The sequence below is a fragment of the Drosophila arizonae genome, chromosome 2, assembly GCF_054131065.1.
Source record: "Drosophila arizonae isolate 15081-1271.41 chromosome 2, UAZ_ARI_1.0, whole genome shotgun sequence".
In the NCBI taxonomy this organism is placed as follows: domain Eukaryota; kingdom Metazoa; phylum Arthropoda; class Insecta; order Diptera; family Drosophilidae; genus Drosophila; species Drosophila arizonae.
The window spans coordinates 9,475,495-9,488,820 of NC_142922.1; the positions used below are offsets into that span (position 1 = coordinate 9,475,495).

The 13,326-nt window shown below is 39.4% G+C and overlaps 1 protein-coding gene across 1 annotated transcript in view; it reads left to right on the plus strand.

The window, feature by feature from the left end:
- The first annotated feature begins 248 nt into the window (after nucleotides 1-248).
- 5-HT7 (5-hydroxytryptamine receptor 7) overlaps nucleotides 249-13,326 on the plus strand; it is a 62,956-nt gene continuing 49,878 nt past the window's right edge. Inside the window, exon 1 of the mRNA XM_089461950.1 lies at nucleotides 249-1,043. The gene's annotated coding sequence lies outside the window, so the exon portion shown is untranslated. The remainder of the gene's footprint in view (nucleotides 1,044-13,326) is intronic.

The window sequence follows — 13,326 nt, forward strand, 5'->3', positions numbered from 1 at the left end:
GTGAGCAGCGACTGTTAATGCTAGACTCTTGTCGCTGGAGGTGCTGTTGTGCGCTGCTGCTGTTGCTGCTGCTGCTGCTGCTGCTGCTGCTGCTGCTGCTACTGTTGCTGTTACGCACGCACACAGGTACGTGGCGTGCTGGCGCCTCTGCTAGTATCCATACATCTTTGCCGTTTGGCTGCTGCTCGCCTGTTGTTCGCTGCCGACGTCGTCTGCTATCTGCCGCTGCTTTCTGCTCGCAGCTCGCTCGGCGCTCGCGTCTGTTCCGAATTTACAGTTAAACTTTCAAAGTGCGCGCATCAGGGCAGCGACAAGTGTTTAGGCGGACGGGAACAGCGACGCGTCCGCAATTTTCACGCGCTGACTTTTCAAATATTTTTGGGAACTGCGCGTAACGGTTAGCCAAAAATGCGAAAGCATCGCCTAAACAAAACATAAAAAAGAAATTAAATAAATAAAAACGGCAACAGCCGTAGAGAATTTTCAAATTGTTGCATAAATTGAATAAAAGTGTATAAAAACAAACCAAAAAATTCGACACGGAAATTATTGAAAACAAAACAAAAACTACGGCAGAAAAAAGTGTGCGCTATAAAATACGTATGTTGAAAAGTGTAATTGTTATTGTTGGTGCGCTAAAAAATTTTATGTGGAAATTGTGAAATATATTTAATGGAAATGTGCCCCCAAGAAATTGAACCAGAAATCAGGCTAGCGAATATATGAATAGTGTTTCGAGTATATCAGAAACTAAACTGAAAATATTATATATAGTATATGCATAATCTAATTTTATTGATGAACTTAGAAGATAACAATTGCTTTTCAAGTGATTTGTGATTTGTGTGCTGTTGCCCCTAAGTTATTTGTTCGTTAAGCACGGCACGTCATTTGGCACCTGTTCGGCAAGCTTCTTGAAAAGTGTTTAAAAAATAATTTAAAGCTATTTATGCTAACGAGCAGCTGGAAAATAAAGGAGGACCTGCCGAGCGAGGGCTGACGGCTGAGAGCTGAGGCCTTACCCAAGCAGCCGTTGACCTAATGTAAGTTTTTCTCTTTGCTATTAGATTAAGATTTGCTTGCTTAGAGCTCGAGCATTGTCTGCTCTTTATTATTTTTTTTTTACTGTTGATAAATAAACATACCCTTACGTATACATTCTTTTTATTCATTCGTTATCGTCGCCTAAGTGCATAAACAAATTGTTTGACAACTTAAGATGTGAGCGTGCTGACGCTCGGAAAATGTCAACACCTCTTTTGTTTATCGGAGTGCGAAAAAATCTTTAATTATAGTTGTGCAAAGCACTTGATGCGGCTCTTTAATAATGTCACAGCTAAGTCAAAGCACTTGAGGCTATTTGTGATTGCCTTTTAATGCGACATAAAATGCATTTTTATGACAAAGTATCTGTGAGATACAATTTGAAATTAAAAACGCCAAGATACGAATCGCCGGCACGGCTGCTAGCGAGCTAGAGCTCCTATGGCAGCCATAAGGCACTGCCAGATGGTCGAGTATCTATGAGATACAATTCGATACTACTATTTCAGAGTAGCAATTTAATAGTATTCGATGCAGTGTGCTCTCGCTTCACTAAAGGCACTTCAACTGAAGTTCAATATTTGCGATGGCTTTTGATTGCAATATAAAAATATATTTATTTATTTATGTGGCCCTTGATGGGATGCAATTTCAAGCTGGAACCTTTGAGCTACAATTTAATGATACTTTAGTTTTCATACTTCACCTTTAGCAGTTGGCCCAGGGCATAAAGTTTGTTGAAGATATGTTTGATGTGAATATCTAAGAGCCAGCTCTGGCTGCAATTGTTTATATTCAGTTGTGATTCTCATACATATACAATATACACAATCTTTATCGAATATATTTCCAATACCAATTGTATTCATTTAAGCCGTTTTAATATCATTATGGGCTTTCCTCCTTCGATCAACTTGTTCTGCCATCAATCTGTGCAATTCTTGATCATTCTGAAAGCATCGCAACGTTCTTCTCATTGAGTGCAGCAGCGACTGCCGCTTTGAAGTTCCACAAATTTTACGCTTGCATACTTAAGCAACCAAGTAGGCATGTGTGTGTGTGTGTGTGTGTATGTGTGGGCGTGTGCAAATTTACACTTAACTGCAAAACAACAAACTTAATTGACCAAATAAAGCTCAACATGGCGGCAATTGCGCCGCACTTACTACCTGTCTGCCTGCCTGTCTCTCTGTCTACCTGTCTGGCTGACTGACTGACAGTGGCATGAGTGAGAGCGAGTGGCATGCGCTGAAATGATGCCAGCAACAACAACAACAACAAGAGCAACAGCAACAAGAACGCAAGCCTTGAACATGAAATGTGAAAAGAACGTTGCCAAGAGATATAGCACCAATTCATGCCCGCACTTACACTAATTGCAGCTGATGTGCAGATTATTGTAGCCAGGAGTGCCTGTCATTGGCATCAAACCTCTTTTCTTCCATTGTACGAGTAGCTGTGGTTATGAGCCACAAACTGTGCGCCCAAGTGCCCAGCACTCCTTAAACTGACACTTAAATGACAATTTTGCTAAATGGCATTTTTAAACTCCATTATGGTTGAGCAGGCAAGGAAATCACCAGAAGCTTTGGAAAACTTCATGAGTGCAGCAAATTGTGGGATCTTGGCTTAAAGTAAAAATCAATAGTCAGAGATATTGGGCTATAACTTAGAATTTTTTTTATTAACAAATTTGTAACATGCAATAAATAACTCAGAACCGCAGTTAAGGCAAAATGTATAAATCATAATGAATAGTTCATACAGCTTAGCCACAGTTTATAGTTTTAGGCCAAATCTAAAACGGGTCAAATTAAATTTATATTTTTCTATTTTTTGTTTCTTATACATATCAATATTTGATTTAAAGCTCAAAGCTAAATAGAATCCACTTGAATTCAAATTAATTTCAATAAAAGATAAAAATAAAGCAAATAAAATAAATATTAAGAAATTCGCAGTCAGACATGATCTCCATCAAATGAGATTTCAATTTGCCTGCTGACAACTGACATTGCTCTTAGGGGAGTTGGTGCTGCACTGCCCTGTGATATCATATGTCAGTTGAAATCAATTGATTTCAGAAAGCGCATGTGAATGGCAGCAGCAGGAGCAGCAGCAGCAGGAGCAGGAGCAATGGGAGCCAGGTGGCATGAGCCCTTTGGCAATTGTAAATTGAGCGCGCGTACATACAATACAAACGACAATCGAAAAGGTAAAAGGACAACGGAGCGTATGCGCAATAAAGTTCACAGAATCGCGCACACACACACTCGCAAGTTTGAGTGTCGCATTGTTATGCTTTGTCAAGGAACAGTCCGACAAAGAAACCGACAAAAAATGTCTGAAACAAAAGCAATAGCATGAAGTGTGACGGAAGTGGAATTGAAGCGTGGGCACGCCTCGCTGCCTGAGGGTGTGTGTTTGTTGTTCGTGTGTGTGCGGTGAAATATTGCGCATACGCCACGATGTCGAGCCTTAAATTTGCCAAATAAAACGTACACAACTAAGCCAGCGTAAAGCTCCTAATTAATTAATAATTAATCACCAAAAAGCTAGCGCGAAAAAATATCGCGAGATATCGAAATCGCCTCAAATTGCCAAACTCCTCAACTGGCAAATATTGAAAAGGTCACTCACACGCACACACTCTCTGCACCTATGCTCGGGCTCTGGCTCTCGCTGTGGCTCTGGCTCTGGCCCACTCGCCCACTCATTGTCATTGCCAATGTCCAGACACTGGCAGCGGCGCTTATCATAATGACCGAAATGCTCTAATCGGGGGCAATTAACGTGACCAAATTTAATTTCCGCCCAGGTCGCTATCAACGACTGCGACGCCGACTGCGCCGTTGTCGTCTTCTTCGTCGTCGTTGGACGCTACTAGCGGCAGAAGCGTTGCTATATTATTTACAAAATATCATTTAGCTTGCAATGGGCCACTAATGCCATTGGATATCCATCATGTAAGCCAGTGCTTCGTCTTGAGATACACTGTGCGCCGAGTTTAAAATGGGTATATTAGTTGGTGGCCTTTTTTTTTTTTGTTATTTGCCATTGCAGTTCAGCTGTGGGCATAGCTGACTGCACTTAAACCTAATTTAAATATGTTTAAGCCATGTCTAAGTCTGTAGCCACATGTTGTATCTGTTAACTCTGCTCTGTTAACTCTGCTAACAGAGTATGGCGCAGTCAGCTGCATTTGGATTTTCACTGGGTCTTTCCCTTATTTTCCGGCTGCTTTGTCATTTACGGCTTGCTTTTTGTGTTTGTTCGCGCGCAAAGATAAATGAGCGAACCACCGCCGAGCCACCGCCGAGCCACCCACACGACTGTGATTAGCTGTCTGGCAGGTGACTCCGCGTTGCTACTGCTGCTGCTGCTGCTTCATGCTTCATGCTTCATGTTTTTTCGAGTCCTTAAAGTTGCGGCATCTGTGTGGCCGCTGCGTCCGAGTCGCGCCTCTACTTCTCTATTGTATAAATGTGCGTCTTGGGCGCAATTTAGCGATGCGCGGGAAATAACAGTAAATAAATATAACACAACGGGAGAGCAAATTACTTATGTTAATTAGTTGGCGCGGCTAATGAGAAATCGCAAACAGATTCCACAATGATTACACTCAACCACAGCCTTAGCCAATTCCTGGATTCCATATTCATTCATATTCAGATTCCCGTCAGCCACAGTGCAATGCGGCGTTGCAAGGCTGCACCTGCCACAGCCCAAGGCGCGACATTATGAAATTATTTAGTCTAGTATTCAGTAATTAACGTACATTTGCTATGCAGATGCTGTGTTTACTACATTTTCTATTTAACTGAAATTGCAATTCGCAATTGCAACTGTCAGTTGCTACCACAAACCATAAATTTCATTTCATTTCATTAGCCCCTAACCAACTGCAAAATAAATAAACTTTTTCCTTACTCAAGCTTAAAAAACATAATTTGTGTCTGCCAATTATTTCAATTTTGTTTTACCTACGCTTATAAATAAAGAAGCGAGTTAATTAGAAGCGGATTGAGCAGCCGTCAATATCAAGTAGCCGCAACGTGGGCTTGGGCTAATGGAAATTCCAGAGCTGCTCTACAAGGCGCAGAAGAACAGCATAAGCCGAAAATGCGCCTAATTAGTTGTTTATAAAGATGAAATTATGCGAATGAAATATTTTAATATATATAAATATATATATTATTTACTTAATATATATGTATTACAAGCATTTGCCAAGACTATCAACTATTAGCTTACGTAAATAGTTAAACTTATTTCTGGAGTTAATCAGCCGTGAAGTTAAACAGTGATTAAATATTCATTCCCATTAACCTGATGGAAGCATTGTTATGAGAATTAATTGTCCTTATTTGTGAATGCATCGTTGGAATTGTTTTTTAAGCCAACAAATAATTAAATTTTAATTTGCTTTTTACAGTTTTTCATTACCAATTAAAATTAAACAAATTAAACAACATATATGCATGCACGGAATGGCTCACAGGCAAACGTGAAAACAATTTCGCTGCCATGAAATTAAATTAAATTAATTGGGTAAAGCTGCAGCCCGTGGGCGGCCGAAGAAGAAACAAAGGATGACTTTGTTGACGGCACAGGCGATAGCTGCAGGAGTCCGCTGTGGCATCCGATTATTGCAAATATGCTATATTATTTATTAAATACAATACTGACAGTTTGAAAGGATTAAAAACAAAAAATAAAAATAAAGAACAGATACCATACCTTTTGTGTGCACTTAATGAAAAACTAATTAAGCGTGACATCAACATTTTTTATTGATTAATTCAAATTGCAGTGCCTTCATACGGAGGCATAATAAACTCCGGCGTGCATAATATATCTTCATTTTGTGCATAATTAATGCCTGCCATTAGGCTTTATTTTGCCCGCGTAGCTTGGCGAGAGTGTGCGCTGTGGCTGTGGCTCTTTTGGCTAACTTTTTGGCCTAAAGACAACACCCGCAATGGGCATAATTAAAACGCTGCACGCATTCATCTGCACACTCACACACACACATACAGATAGAAGAAGGACACGTAAACACTCCACTTAACATGCTGCGATATACCATTTGATCCTGCTATCAATCTCAAAAACCCGAGCCAAGCACACACGCACATTGCGTATACGCACTGTACTCTGGGCTTGGACTACCAAGCTGGCTCACATTGCGTATATGCCTTTGGCAACAATGTGACACATTCCCTCCCACCCACCACATACACACACATACACATTATTGATGGCCTGCCACACTTTTGAAATCCAGCAACAGGCAAAAGGCAGCAGCAGCAGCAGCAGCAGCAACGGCAGCAACAGCAGCAACAGCTCGAGAATTGCCAATTACGTCTCGTCAGTGTATTAAAATGCCATAATTGCGAATTTAAGCGCTTGTTCGCTGCGGTTGCTCTGATGGCAGCCGCTGCTTGATAGCTGCTGCTCCTGCTGCTCCTGCTGCTGCTGCTGTTCATCATCAGTCTCCTGGCTGCTGACAAAGTTCTGCAATGCCTGCTGTGGTTGAAGGGCGACCCACTCTGGCAATTTGTTGGCAAAGAGTTGAGTGTTTGGCTAAAGTTTCTATCAAGCCGTAGTGCGCAATCAGCTTTAAAAGTTTTCCATTTTAAACTCGATTTTAGTCTTGCTGCATATGTTGACAGCGCGCAGAGGCTGACCAACGACTGCGGTTAGCCGACTCAGCAGGCGTTTGGCCGAGAATTTGTAATTAATTATGCTTAATTACGTGTAATTAAAGTCATCAAACCAAACTCGAAACTGAACTGATTTAATTGCTTCAAACTAGTCTCTAATGGCAGGAGACAGAGAGAGAGAGAGAGAGAGAGAGAGAGAGAGAGAGAGAGCGAGCGAGAAAGTTCTTAAGAAATTGCTGTAATTAATTTATCTATTATTTGAATACCTGTCAATGTCTAGACAAAAGCTTAGCCGTTTGTAAGAGCATTGGCATGTTAGGCATGCCTAATATACCAGGTTTGGCTGATGATAAATATCTTATTTTCTTACCAATGCAAGCTAAATGAAACTCCAACGATAACAATATATATATTCTTACGCCCAAGCATTATTCTGGCCATTTGAGTAGCCTTCTCTAATGCATGTAGAGTGCGTATTATGTACATTGATTACAGTTTCAGTTTGAGTTCTCCGTCTTATCTGCCAACAACAGACACATTAGCTCGTCTTGCATAAACTTTGTGGAATTTGATGAGTCTTTAAATGGCTTGTAGTTGAGGCAGTTATGAGAGTTGGTCAAGTGTTTTGGCTTTTCATTAATTAAATTGCAAATTGGTAGAGCACAGGCTCAATTTGGCACGCCCCTCGCTCCTCTGGGCCCTGAGTGTTGTCTACGTTTTGATTAGGCATTAGCCCACACCGCAACCGAGGCAAAACATGTCGGAATTAAGTGCTCTGGTATCCCGGACTGCACTTATCTATAATACGCGCTCTGTCAGGCTTCTATTGGCCTGGCCAAGTCTCAAGGGTGCACTGTGTATGTGTGCTGTGCTGGTGTGTGTGTGGGTGTAGGTGTTTGTGTGTATCTGCCATTTAATGTGCGCCTCACTGCTTGAGTGGCCATACGTTGTGCATGTTCTCAGGTGTGTATGGCGTTAATGCGCGCGTGTGTGTGTGTGTGCGGCTCAAGTCCTTGCTTACCATTAATCAAAGCGAACGTCTGGCCAGACAGGCGCGAGTGGCGCTACTTCAGTCAGCCCGCTAATTGCATATATAGCCGAGGGCGGGACCGCAGCTAATTGTATACATCTTTCAACGGATTGTATAATTGCCGGCCTAATGCAAAAGTTGGTTGGCTGCCTAATTGATACGTAATCAGATTTGCCTATTAATTAAACTAGTTGCCGGTCAAAGCATTTTTCCTGTGCATAATTAAGAAATATTGCGTGTGTGTTTCAGAATGAACTAAAGACAGCTAAGCTTGAACAGTGCTTAAAGAGCATTCATGTTAAAGCCTTATGCAAAGAGCAAGAGCTGAGCACAGTTCGAAGTATATCTCATATTTCCAGACTATAGAGATAATTAGAAAAACGAATTCATTTCCTTATATATATATATTCTTATTATTGCTTCGCTTCAGTTGGGTTTAGTTAAAGTCATGATTGATGGAGTTGAATTTCCTATATCAAGTTGGTTGCATTGCGGCCAGCTCTTCAAATACCAATTAATATTATTTATTGCTATGCAAACAACGGACTAATCAAACGCAGCAAGCAATTAAAACCTATACCGTTATTATTATGATTAGCCATAATTGTTGCTGCTGCTCGACAGCAACAGCTGCTGACCAGTTGTGTACACCGATGCGAATGCCCCCGCAGGGGATCCGAACTCGTAATAATCGAGCGCTGGCCACTGGGGCCAAACAATTGTTGCCTGGCAAACAATTGCGGCTGTCGCCGTTGCAGTTGCCAACGCCTGCTCCGGTTGGCATTGACATTGGCCCATGCACTTTGCATATGAAGTGCACACTGACGCTCGAAATGGAATCCAATGGAATATATATCACCCTAAGCGCAGTTGCAATTGCATTTAGTGGCAGGGAATTCAGTTGGAATTGCTTTTGGCTTACGGCGCGAATACGTAATAGAAACTTAAGTTCAAGTGGTGCACAGGCATTTTAGCTGTTCGAAAACTTCGTCAGTCTCATTTGGAGTTCACGAACTGTAGTTGGCTCAACTAGCTTTCGGCTTATGTTATAGATACTTGATACCATCTTAAGCTCGGCCAATCTAATTAACAGCAGCTGTACAAATGCAGCCAGGGCAAGTCCAAATATTGGTCAATGAATATCAAGGCCCAGGGCTTGGATCTACCATGTTCTCAATCTATTTCGAAAGTCTATTGTTTGCTCTTGCCGCAGCTTAAATTACACAGTTAAAAGGTTTCTGTTTCAGTTTCAATTTCAGGCTTCAGTTTTGCAGCTTTGCAGTTTTGCAGTTTGTGTCACTTTGCCAAACTGCGAGAACTTTCAAACTTTTTCAAATTGATATTTTTGTTATAAGCTCTTAAGCTTTTGTCAACTGGTTTGCTGTTGCTTTTAACTTGTTCTACTCCTTTTCAGTTTGCCTTTTCGTTATCTTGGCCCTTTCATTGTGTGCGCTGTCACAAATGGATTTATATATACATACACAATATAAAATATATATATCTGTATTCTATATAAGTGCATTCGCACTTTTTCCTTATTCCTTAAAAAGTTGTTCCTATGATGCATTTGACATTGCCTTGGGAGAAATTACATTCTAGAGCAGATGCTGACCTGCTGCGCAGTGCAGCAAAAGGAAGTCGAACTGGCTGTTGTGCGCTTTCAGAAGGTGTTATGCTTTGACACTGCAGGTGTAGGTCAGTTTTGAGTCAAACTACAGAATGTATAGTATATTTCCCATTTTCCAAAGTCTTTAATAGAAGTAAGTTAGTCTGGACTGTTTCTTATAACAGCTTAGTACAATAGAATTGGCAGCTTTGACAACTATTCGGACTTAAACTTTGGGCTAAATAAAACAGTATAGCTTTTTATGAACGTAAAAATATAAATAGCTTTATCAATGCATTTATAACTGTCTGTTGTCATTTTATTTACTTTCAGTATTACCTCTTTGTTTATAGACTGCCGTTACTTTCATTAAAATTTCCCCAAAAATCAAATATTTTATTTCATTTTCTTTTGTTTTATATTTTATCGCTCGAAGTATCGTCTGAAGTTGATATGGATTGGATCGGTTTCTGTTCGGTTACCTTCCGAATGACTGAATCATTTCAACTTATTCATTGAGTCGCCGCCTTAAATAAACACTCGGCCGCCTTCTCCATATGTATTTGGCAGTGTAAATAAATTAAATTCAAATCTAAATTGATATTACCATGTGGGCATATCATAGTATATGCACGCATACACGCAGACTTGGCTTGTTTTTATCAGCTGGCTCGGCGCCGCTTGCCGGTCAACGATGTGCACGCTCTTTAGGGCGGAGGGGGGCTTGTGCGAGGGTGTGTGTTCGTGACTTTTATCACTGCTTAATTACGTTACTGATAAGCTTATTTCACTTTTGCTTTCGTTACGTTACGCTAGTAGAAGTTAAAGGTTTCTTTTCGCTATTTTCGGTTTCTTTGTGTTTGTGTCTGTGTGTGTGTTTATTTATTTCTTGCCACTTTTTATTATGAAACAGGCCATTTGTGTGGCCTCTCAAAGTGCCACGGTTGAGATTTAGTTAATAAAAATTTAATAGCCATGTGATTTGTTTGGCCTCTGCTGCCAAGACAAAACAAAACACAAATTTTACGACCAGCTGTTAGCGTGCGACTATCTGGACTGTAAATTGATGTGTTATCCCACACTGATCGGTCAATATAAATATATATATATGTGTATACACATACACTTACAGCTGTGTGTGTGTGTGTGGTAGCGTGCAGCAGGTGCCAAAGTACGACCTGCTGCAGGCCATTACGATTGGCATTTGGGAATGTTTAGCCTAATTATTTATTTGACGCTTTAATTACACATTTATTGCTGGCGACCAACAGCGCGAATGCGTAATATCAACATTGTGTGTCTCACAGCAACAGCGTCTGCAAGTCATTGACACACTCACAAATTCATAAAACCAACATAAATACTCACTTCTGTTTGCCCGCTCTCCCTTCGCTGTGCGTCGACTGTGACCCGTAATAAACGGTTAAATTTACTTACCAATTGAATTTTACTGACCTAGACGCACTGCGGACATGACCTGTAATCTATAAACATATATTTGTATATGTATATATATTTGTATATTTTAGATATTTTCGACTATCGCTAGGTGCTGCTGATAAATGTGCTGCTCGCCCGCTCAAGGCCGTCCTTCGCGTGCTGCTTATAGATAAACTGCTCACTAATAGATCTATCCATTAAGTGGTCCTAAAGTTTTAGTAAACTTTTTTTTTTACCCACTTTCAACTGTCAAATGCAAATGCCAAATCTTATCAAGCCCTGTTCAACACTTGACCGAATCGTTAGTTGTCTCACGAATATCTGGGTTTTTCCAATTTCATTTGATCGGGAAATCTTATTATTATATATTATTACAAAAACAATTTCGTTTTATGGTCTACCTGCATAATAAATGAGTTTTTGTTTTATTAAATATATGTGAGCGCTTTAATCTATATTATGCATAAGCTCCCCAAAAACTTTATGGCTCGATTCAATGAAAGAGACATATAAATGGGCGCTACTATTATTGTTCTGATGTATTCCGTTATCTTTAAAACATACACAGAATTCTCTAGAGCTGTTTTTATTTGTTTTAATTTGAAATATATCAAAGCTGAAGTGGGCATTAGAGCTAATTTATGGGCTACTAAGCGCAGCTCGTTTGTGCATTCTAATTTCCATCCGACTGCATTTAGCAATGGAAATTTAACTGATTTATGAGTAAATATTCTCTTTAACGCAAACAAGTCTGATTTACTGCCGCCTCTCCTTGTTGGCTGAAACAATTTTAATTGTGGTAGCCATAGAATGGCTGATTATGTAAAAATGACTGCATGCGTATATGTATATGTATGTATGTACATACATATATGGTTTCATTTCATTTCCAAATTAATTTGGGCAGCAGAGCGCATGTTTCGCATGTTGTGGAACAACTGTCGAGATAGCTGGAACTATGTGCCGACATTTGTTATCCATTTATTATGTGCTACAATATTACGAATACGTAGTTAGTAGCATATGCAAATGAAATGCTTCTGTGCTCATGCATGATGGATGGATTACACAAATGGGTATTCCACTCAGTTGTAAAACAAACAGTTAATTAACTGTTTAGTGTAGGGCAAACAATAAATTCACATATAACAATTTATATTATATTTTAACAAATCTTTATGATGGGATATTTTGTTAATTTAAGATTTTTACAATAAATGAATAAATAAAAAATATTTTGTTATTTTTTTTTAGCTTTAGATGAGATGAAAGAAAGAAAAGAGATACTAAATATATAACTTTTTCATTTCAATACACAATTTTTATATATTTTTCATATTTTTAAATAAAAGGCAAAGGAATGTTTGTCATTAATTTATGTTTAGCTAAATACAAAAAAAAAAAAATAAAAATAAATAAATAAATAAAAAATAAATAAAAAATAAAATAAAATAAATAAATAAATAAAAAATAAATTAATAAATAAAGTAAAAATAAAATAAAATTTTACTTAACTTTAAACAAAAAGTGTATATTATTAAAAAAAGTTAGGCTCTAAAAAATGTTTATAAAAAATTTGAGTGGTATAAATTTTTGCTTCACATTTTTTATATTTGGTTAATAAATAACATTTTTAACTCTTTTAACTATCATTGAAAATTATTATTATAATTAAATTTGCATTTGCATTATTTTTGTGTGTGCCTCAGTCGAAGCAAAGCTTTTAGCCTCTTCATACGAAATTTATCTTATTTAAAAGTCTTTTAATTGGATTGTGCGATGCTGTGAGAAAATTGCGAGCGACACGCTCAGTGGCACCTCCAGCAACGCGACACAGCTGGAGCTGCACTTGTGGGCAGTGCAAGCACCATTACGTAGACAGGCGCACCCACACACACATACACACACACTCTGGCCACATATCCCACACAGCCATACACACGCTGTGCGGCAGATTGCAAATGTTTTGGGCGCTGCCAACGCTTGTCACATAAATCTCAGCGAATTTAGTATCAAATTTGCATTTGCCTCTGTGTGTGTGTGTGTGTGTGTGTCGCCTTGGTTGTGTATGGCACCACTGAACCGCTCAAGCATAAAACCGCCGCCATTGTCGCCTCTTGGCATGCCATAAATTCGCCGTGTGTTTTTTTTTTTTTTTTTTTGGTGAGCACGATTTGTCCTCGACCTTGTTAAATGGCACGCGTTACGTTTTGGCATCGATTAGGAAACTAAACAACAAATTTCCAAGCTCCAATTTCGCCTTGGATTCTATTTACGGTTGCTTAATGGCTGCAGGGGTGCAACTGCAGTGCCTGGGCATAACCTGCACGCAATTCGCATCGCAGCAAAGGTCCCTTCAGCGGCAGTCTAACCTTGCTGCTTGAACTTAACATTCCTTGAGCCTTCAATGCGGCTGCCGTATAGAAATGCACATTTTTTTCTGCTTTACTTCTAGTTGTTTGTTGTTGTTGTTGATGTTTTTGTTGTTGTTTAGCTGGCTTGCATTTTAATGGGATTTATTGATTTTCCGTCTTTGTCCC